The following is a 9,742-nucleotide window of genomic DNA, read 5'->3' on the forward strand; positions in this document are numbered from 1 at the left end:
CAAGCACACACACACACACTCACAAAACCCTAATAGAGAACACACAAGGTGAGAGGCTGAAAATCTTCTTCTTCTCTACTCAACACTCAACACACCATATACAAGAATAAGAGTACACACTATATGAAAGGTACTCAACCAAATACATACACGGGTTCTCTATAGTGTGAACCCGACTAAATGAGCTGGCGCTATAACTATGCCAGTCTCTAGAGTGGCTGTCACACAGCCTGTCATCCCACTGGCCGCATATCACCCAAGATCTCACCAACCATGCCAGTGGTGTAAGTGCGGGGCCTATCCCCCAGGCGGGTCATCAGTGTCCACCGCCTCACTAGAGCTCGATATCTCAACATCACACACACACACACACACACACATGTATACACCGCACATACACTAATGAAAACACACACTATCTCCTCCCACACAAACTATCTCCTACATAGAAATTCTCAGCCTCTCTCTCTCTCTCTCTCTCATGCGCACACACACACACACACACTCTCTCTCTCTCTGTGTCTTCACGCACACTCTCTCACATAGAAACTCTCTCTCTCTCTCTCTCTCTCTCTCTCTCTCTCTCACACACACACACACACACACACACACACACACACACACACACTTAAATAGATTTACACACATATCTATAATTTTAATTAATTAAATTTTAGATTAAATTTTAATGGTAGGGATGAGTGGTGAGGTGTGCTCACTCTCAAATAAATGCATCTTACATGTAATCTCTCTCTCTCTCTCTCTCTCTCTCTCTCACACACACACACATGCACATGCACACTATTTATATATACATGCTTACATACCTATAGATACACATACATACATACCTATATATAAGTGTGTGTATCTATAGGTATGTAAGCATGTATACAAAGATTTCATTGAAAGATGTGAGATGATATCTTCTTAGATTCAAATTCAAAATTGCATTGGAAGATGTGAGATTTGGCTCCTCCTCACGCTTGTAGGAGGAGTGGTTATTTTGAAATAGTCCCACCTCCTTTGCCCACGTGGAGGGAGGTGGGGTTCTCCTTAATCCTATATATAGATTCTTTTTCCCTGTGCTAGAAATCGAAATTGTGTGGACAATTTGGACGGTGCCACTATTGCCTGATTGCAACGGATTTCTTGAATTGTAGGGGTGTGATGCGGTGTCGGTGTTGATAGAATCGACCCCAAGCTATATCGCGGAGAAGGACTTAGAGGACAATTTGTCACTTCCAGGCGATGGCTTCCATGCAGTCAGTCATGCGTGCCAAGGCAGCTGTGGAGAAGGCTTGCTCGGGCAGGCATCGTCTCTTGTGCCGACATCCTCACCATCACCACTAGAGATCTTGTTGGATTGGTAGCTATAGTATCTCTCTTATATTTTTTTGTAGTAGTCCTGAGGTGAAAGAAGCTAGAAGGATTGGCAATTGACATTATGCTCCAAAACCCGATATCATATTCTTAGGCAATTGTACCCATGGTGCCACACTGCTCCATCATATACATTGTCGTAACTTCATTTACATCCTTGGACACAGTGTGTGAGTTAATAATAAGAGAAAACCTTAACTCACAGAGCATGTATAGATTAGGTCTCAATATCCATTGCCTAAGGTACCCCCCACACGATAGGTAGCAATCGTCAGATCATTACCCTTATACACTGAAATAACTGGAGCTTTTTAAATCGTAACTCAAAGAGTATGTATAGGTTAGGTCTCAATATCCATTGAAGGGACCTAGGGTATCCCCACATAAGAGGTGGAAATTGTTAGTTGATTACCCCTATACGCTGAAATAAGTGGAGCTTTTTTATGTATAGGTTAGGTCTCAATATCCATTGAAGGGACCTAGGGTATCCCCACATGAGAGGTGGTAATTGTTAGTTGATTACCCCTATACGCTGAAATAACTAGAGCTAAAAAGCTCCAGTTGCCCGATCCTCCCTCTTGAGAGAGAGGGGCACTTCTCGTAAAGCTCCTGTCAAACGTGTGAATGAAAAGGAGGTTGTCACATTTCAATTATATTGTTTAAAATAATTGGCAACCTCCCACTACATGGGAATCACCTTGGAAATCGGATAAGTGGCTATATCATGGGATATATGCAAGTTTGGGCCCAAAATGAACGTCATTAGAAGGGAGTGCTATCTTTGTGATAGCATGGAGATTTGAACCCACAACCTATAAAGATTTATCATTATGGTATCAGTTTGAAGACACTTGGCATCATTTCTTATCATTTAGAGCCACAATTTTGAGGGATGATTAGATCAAAACCATCAATGAAGAAGTGAAAGGTCTTCAGACAAAATTATTTAAGAAGAGGTGGAGGGTGCTTTCACAAACAATGGTATCTTGTATGGGGCATGCATGCCCTAAGGCACCTTATGAACCTCTCTAGAAGGGAGTGCTCATCTCCAGCCTTGAAAATTGCAAGTTAACAAACAAATATTTTGCATTAATTCTTACAAGTTGCAATGCCATATAAATGTGATAAGGCTGGTAGGTTTAACTCTCTCTCTCTCTCTCTCTCTCTCTCACTCTCTCTTCCCCCGACCTATTCAACCTACACAACCCTTAGAAGAACCCATGAGGGAGTGGTCTTTCAAGGTCTTTTAATAGAAGAAAAGGGTTCCTTGAGATCTTGCCTCTAGCAAGTTAGTTGAAAGGAATTGGTAATATTCTATGTTAGTATTAAAAATATAATTGAAGGCATCTGTTAAATGTGGATTTGCCTCAATTTAGGTGATACCGTCCCTTTAATGAAGAGTTGTATGGGATTGATGGAGGAGAATGGGTATAGTAAAAACAAAGATTGAGGTTTTGGAATACTTATATATAAATGCAATGTAGGCCATCCATATTTGTGCACTTTCAGGGGGTAGCATTTTGGGAGCGCAATTGTGACTATAAACTAAAGCACCCATGTAAACTACAATGCCTAGCTGAAGGAGGTAATGGGACAAAAGGGTTATTACGATGTAATTTTTATATTGATTGTAGCTCCTAGGGAGTATGGTGTAGTGGCTCAGGCAGGTCACTATGTGTAAACCCTTTGTATCATGTGCGTTCAAGGCCTAAAACTCACTTATTTGTGAATTCTTCATGAATAAAACATACCCTTTTTTAATTCAATCAGTAATACCCCCTTTAAATGGTACCCTTCTGTATGTAAAAAATACATAAGAAAGGATTTAGAAGATCTCTTCTTGTTGAACTCATGTGATATGCTTAAAAGTTTATGAGTGATAGTGGTAAGACATATAGTGGCACTAGTTAAATATGAAGATCACATCCCTTTTGCATTTTGCCTTCAGGACTTAAAAAATTTAAATGCCCTTTTGAAGTTGTGGTATGCCCTTTTCCCTAGAGATGTAGGCTCGTCACACATGATAACCATAGTTGTTATCATACGCGTGGGATTGCTCAATCCCACGTCTACCAACGTTCGCATTGGCAGACGTCCGTTTGCATTTTTCCCACTTCCCTAAAAATTGGGGGTTTTATAAATTTTTTTAAAAAAAGTCAATGTGGGCAAAAGTTTCGGCGGCCCAACGTTTTTGAAAAGCATGCAAAGTGTGCACTGCATCGTGCGTTGTGAAACTCTGCGAAAATCAAGAGCTCCTGTTGCAGTCCTGCTAGCTGGCCACTGCCCCATCTTAACTTTCAATTTTCAGCTTTCAACTTCCAAGCCTTAAGGTAAGTGGGTCTTGACTCTTTATACACAATTTCTCCTCCCCATTGCTTGCAGAAATTTTTTACTACAGATTTTTTTTTTTGCCCCTTTTTTGCTGCAGAAAAATATTTTTCTGGATAATTTCTCCTCTCGAGTCCCCCTTGTGTGTGTGTGTGTGTGTGTGTGTGTGTGTCAACATTTATGTGACTCCCCATTGCCTGAAGAAATTTTTTACTGTAGATTTTTTTTGCCCCTTTTTTGTTGCAGAAAAATATTTTTCTGCCTAATTTCTCCTCCCGAGTCCCCCTTGTGTGTGTGTGTGTGTGTGTGTGTGTGTCAACATTTATGTGACTCCCCATTACCTACAAAAAAAATTTACTATAGAATCATAACTTATAACATGCCCGCCGCCTCCTCTTCTAATGAAGTCTTGTCAAAACCGCAGATGGGTCGAGTCAAGCGTCCCGAATGGCAGTATCACATACAAGTGAAGCCCCTTGGAAAAGGACAATTCACTTGCAAATGCAAGTATTGCCCCCATCAGTATGATGATGGAGGCCCGTTACACATTAAGGCACACATATTGGGCTTGGTTGGTGCTTTGGTGTGGGGCCTTGCGCAAATGTGTCAGACGAGGTCAAAGAAGTTTGCAGGAAATTACATGCAGATGCCCGTAGCAGTGGTCAAAGCCAAGAGGCATTTGTGGATGTATTGGTGAATGATGTAGGTGGAGATGTATCTCAAATGCATGGGGGTGCAGGTTCTACATCAATGGGCACACAGGGAAGTGCACATGCTAGTGGTAGTGCAAATGTTGCAACATCATGCAAGAAGAGAAAGAAAGGGGATTTGGAAAATGCATGGGATTTGCAAGCACGAAAGCAAGCAACCCTTGCTGTGTGCAGGTTCTTTTATGCAGAGGACATTCCTCACTGGAAAGTGAGGAGTCCCTTCTTTTTGGAGATGGTGAAGGCAATTGGAAATGCCAGTCCCTCTTATGTGCCTCCATCTTACCATGCTTTGCGCTCACATGAGTTGGTGGATGAGGTCAAATGCATTGATCATGAGATCATGGTGGGAGTGCACCAAAAGTGGAAAAAATATGGATGCACCATTGTTTCTGATGGATGGTTAGACACTAGGCGTAGGCCTATCATAAATTTTCTAGCATGCTCCATTCATGGCACAGTCTTCTTGCGATCAGTGGACACATCTGGGGAGGAAAAGACTGGAGAGTTTATTTTCTCATATTTGAAGCAAATTATCCTCGAGGTTGGCCCCGAAAATGTTGTGCAGGTATGCATGGATAATGCATCGAATTGCGTTTTGGCAGGGCAATTGGTTGAGAGGGAGTGGCCAACCATATTCTATACTAGATGCGCATGCCATTGCATGGACCTCTTGTTTGAGGACATTGGCAAAATTGAATGGGTTGCAAAAGTGCTAAACCAAGCATCTCAAGTCGTTACATTTGTGACAAGAAAGTCCACAGTGTTGGCATTGTTTAGGAAACTAAGCAAGAAGGACTTGGTGAAGCCTTCTACAACTCGATTTGCATACTTTTTTATTATGTTGGCTACTCTCTTGGATGAGAGATGTATGCAGGGGGTGCGCAAGCTCATGGTTGATGACAAATTTGTTAAAATGAAGGCATCAAAGACCCAAGCAGCAATTGAGGTTTTGGACATTGTGTTCTCTGCATCTTTTTGGCAAGAGGCCAGAATCATTGTCAAGATATGCACTCCCATCTTGAAGATTCTCCGCATGGCTGACAGGGAAGGAGCCACGATGGGCCTCATGTATGAGCTTACACTTTGTATGGTAGAGCAAGTGGAAAAGATGGAAGGCATTGACATGGACAAGATAAAAGAGATCAAAGCGCTATGCATTGGTAGATGGGACATGATGCACACACCATTGCATTCCGTGGCCTACATATTGCACCCTGTATGGAAAGGAAAAGAGTAAGATAGTGACAAGGAGGTGCATAGAGGATGGATGACTTTGTTGGATAATGTTAGATCGTCGTAACACCACTACGGGTGCTACCACAGGAGGGGACGGCCTCTGGCTCACCACCCAGCCGCCATAGAGGAAGAATGAGGATTGCCCCCCATCCCCCAGGCTATATAGTGTGTGGCCTATCGTCCACACTAGCCTGGCCACCCATGACTCCGCATGGGCGTCCTCTCCCATTGAACCCCGGATGGCCATGTCCTCAGTGCTCCGGCCGAGGCGTTGATGCTAAAGCCCTGTTTGGCCATCCCCGGTCTGCCGCCGTCGGTCTCACAGGCGTTACAGCCTACATGACATTACCCCCCCTTAAGAAGAGTTTTTGTCCTCGAAAACAAACTGGGAAAACCTCTTGGAAATTGCACTACGGTGTTCCCAAGTTGCTGCCTCCTCATCCCTGTCTGTCCATTTAACAAGTACCTCCTGGTACACTTTATGTCAGGTTTGTCTGTCACGATACCCTAGAATCTTTTCAGGTTCATGTGGTATCTTTGGTGGCTCTATCAAGTCCACCAAAATCTCTGGAGAAACTGCGTTCTCTAACCCGTGAAGAACTGATTTCTTCAGTTTACTGACATGGAAGACAGGATGGACTTGAGAACTCTTCGGTAACTCAAGTTTATATGCTACGTCCCCAATCTTCTTAAGGATTTTAAAAGGACCACAATATCTCGGAGAAAGTTTATCACACTTTCCCGTTTTCATGGTTTCTGACTGCGCAGGAACCTTGAGGAATACAAAGTCACCTTCTGCAAAGGTTACCTTTCTACGTCCTTTATCCGCATAAGTTTTAGCGCGATCCTGAGCGCTATGACGAATGCTCTCACGTGCGGCTCTGAGCATATCATTCATATCTTCAAGGAAATCCTTGACAGATTGAATCTTCTCCTTTTCTAGGCCTACAGCTATCGGAGATCTCGGCTGGAATCCATACATTAACATGAATGGTGTAAATCCAGTCGCTGAGTGTTTGGAGCTGTTATAGGCAAACTCCAATAAGGGCAAGTACTCTTCCCAATTAGATTGCTTTTTACTAACATAAGAACACAACATATCCTCTAGAATTTGGTTAACTCTTTCAGTTTGACCATCAAACTCCGGATGATCTGCCGTACTCATACTCAGAGTAGTATCCAACTTTTTGAAGACTACCCTCCAAAAATGACTATTGAAATTTCTATCTCTATCCGACACTATATCTGCGGGCAGGCCATATAGCTTGTAGAGATGTTCAATAAAGAGTTTTGCCAACTCTGGCATTTTAACAGTTTTCTTCGTGGCAATAAACTTTGCCATTTTAGTTAACCTATCCACTACCACCCACACCGAGTCATTCCCTCGACTTGTCTTAGGTAAACCGGTAATGAAATCTATGGAATGGCTTTTCCATTTCCCTTGAGGAATCTCCAACGGATGGAGTAGTCCTCCAACCTTAAGATGTTCGTGTTTATTGACTTGGCACTTATTGCATTTCAGCACATAAGTCTGGACGTCCTTAAACAAACTAGGCCAATAAAACTGTCTTTTTACTAGTGCATAGGTCTTCTGAATCTCGGGATGACCCGCACTTGGACTATCATGACCTTCTTTAAGAATTTGGGCCCGAAAGTCACCAATAGTTGGTACACATACTCTACCCTTGTAGAGTAAGTACCCATCGTCAATGGAGTAATTAGCATATTTTTCCCCCGACGAAGTTTATCACCCCCCTTTGAAGCTGTGTGGCAGTCAAAGGTGATGAAGGGCCTACGTCAGAGCTCTCCGGCTCCAAACTATACCTAGAAGACACGGCTAGTCTCTCCGGACTAACTCTCGCTTCCCTTCCCGTTGCACCATCGGCCAGTCTCTCTGGACTAGCAATCCGTGCCAATGAGGGAGGTGGTCGCGTCTATGAAGAAGTGCGTATGCATACAGCGCGCCAGACCTCTGTAAAAGATGGATCGTGCTCACATAAACCACGTAGTGACTCCAAGAAATCATTCTTGAAGACTGTGAAACTATGTTCATTAATCTGTGGCATGTGACTAAGTGCATCTGCCACCACGTTATACTTACCTTTCTAGTAACGTATCTGAAGGTCAAACTCCTGTAGAATCTCCGCCCACCGAGCTTTTCTACCCTTCAGTTCATTTTGACTTGAAAGCCATTTCAAACTTTGGTCCGTCCAGACCTTAAAAGAAGCACCATATAAATAGTGTCTCCACTTTTTCAGTGCATGAACTATCGCTAGTAACTCTCACTCGTAAGCCGAGTAGTTACGCTGTGCACGATCTAACTTTTTACTCGCAAATGTAATTGGGCGTCCCCTTTGCATAAGTACGGTCCCAATGGCCTCATTACTAGCGTTTGTTTCCAAGACAAACGGCTTATTTGGATCGACAATAGTCAAAACAGGTGCAGCTGCGGTCACCTTGAGAGCTTATCAAAGCTCTTCTGTTGGGCTTCCCCCCAACTAATGTTTTTAGTTTTTGACCGTAATTGGTCAGTCATCAACAGGACTGCGAACTTCACGTAGTCCTTCACATACTGTCGGTAGAACCCCGACATGCCAAGAAAAATCTACAGTTCCTTGAGATTCTTCGACGCTGGCCATTTAAGAATAGCCTCTACTTTTTCTGGCTCCATCCGCGTACCATCGACGGATATAATATGGCCAAGGTAGTGAATTTTTGTTTCAAAAAATTCACATTTGCTATTCTTTGCAAATAGTTTGTGCTCTCGCAACAACTCGAACACTAGACGCAAATGCTCTATGTGTTCTTTCTGTGTCTTACTGTACACAAGAATATCATCTAGGAAAACTACTACGAATTTTCCCAGATATGGACGTAAAATGTTGTCCATCAACGTCATAAATGTTGCTGGAGCATTCATTGTTGAGCCCAAATGGCATAACCAAAAACTCAAAATGCTCGAAACGGGTCCTAAATGCCGTCTTTGCAACATCTTTTGCTTTAATTCTAACCTGATGATACCCTGATCTCAGGTCTACTTTTGTAAAGTATCTCGATCCATAGAGTTGATCAAACAACTCATCCATGCATGGCATCAGATACTTGTTCTTAATCGTTATCTGATTAAGAGCCCTATAGTCTATGCACATCCGCATAGATCTGTCTTTCTTCTTTACCAGAAGAATAAGCGATGCCCACGAACTTGAACTAGGCCGAATGAAGCCCTTGTTCAAATATTCCGTCAATTATTTTTTCACCTCCTGTGCCTCAGAGTGGCTTAATCTATAAGCAGGTTTGCTTATAGGTTTTGATCCTGGCATAACTTTGATGCCATGGTCTACTTCTCTAGATGGTGGTAAGCCATCTGGCAAATCATCAAGAAAAACATCCTGAAATTCCTCTAATAAATTCATTAAAGTATCTATGTACTTTTTCTTTAATGTCTCTTTCGCCTTGGCTTTTTTCTTGTTTGAATCGCATGCATGCCAAACAAGGTTTTCAAACAGTGGGTCTCGTCCAAGGCTATTTTGTTTTCCTTGTTTGTTTACGCAAACATCATTTACAGTTTCATCTACGGAAATAGAATTTAAAAGAGGGTAACAAGCATATACCTCTGCTATCTAGTCTCTGCGGACCGCTGTGCACAGCTCCATGGAGGAAATAAGTGGTGTGGTGGGGACAGTACGGTCGCCCTGCAGGGTAATAACTCTACAACGTATTATGTAGGTAATTTTGAGCTAGACTAGGGCCCAAGCCATATAGCCACTCCTTGCCTAGATATACGTCTGCTTTGGCTAAGTGCATGACCTGAAAGTCAAGCGGAGTCTCGTAGTCCTGCATAGATAATGGGACCCCCAATACTACGGTATTCCATACCGTTTTGTCATGCCCGTTGGCTAGGCCAACAGTATACTCATGATCGCTTTGGGTCTTAGTCAACCCCAACTTCTTGACTAACGAGTAGTTCAAGAAGTTGTGGCTAGCTCCATCATCAATAAAAACTGTGACTCTATGGCCACCTTTGGTGCCATACATGCGCACCATGTCATGCGGACCTACAGTAGGCTGCCACATCGCTGGTGTCA

The 9,742-nt window shown here is 42.8% G+C and overlaps 1 pseudogene; it reads left to right on the plus strand.

Annotated features, from left to right (window-relative positions):
* Nucleotides 1-4,135: 4,135 nt before the first annotated feature.
* LOC147625514 (uncharacterized) lies at nt 4,136-5,658 on the plus strand (annotated as a pseudogene).
* Nucleotides 5,659-9,742: the final 4,084 nt, after the last annotated feature.

Source organism: Cibotium barometz, chromosome 23 (assembly GCF_041138505.1).
Source record: "Cibotium barometz isolate CiBa-2024 chromosome 23, ASM4113850v1, whole genome shotgun sequence".
NCBI classification, from domain to species: domain Eukaryota; kingdom Viridiplantae; phylum Streptophyta; class Polypodiopsida; order Cyatheales; family Cibotiaceae; genus Cibotium; species Cibotium barometz.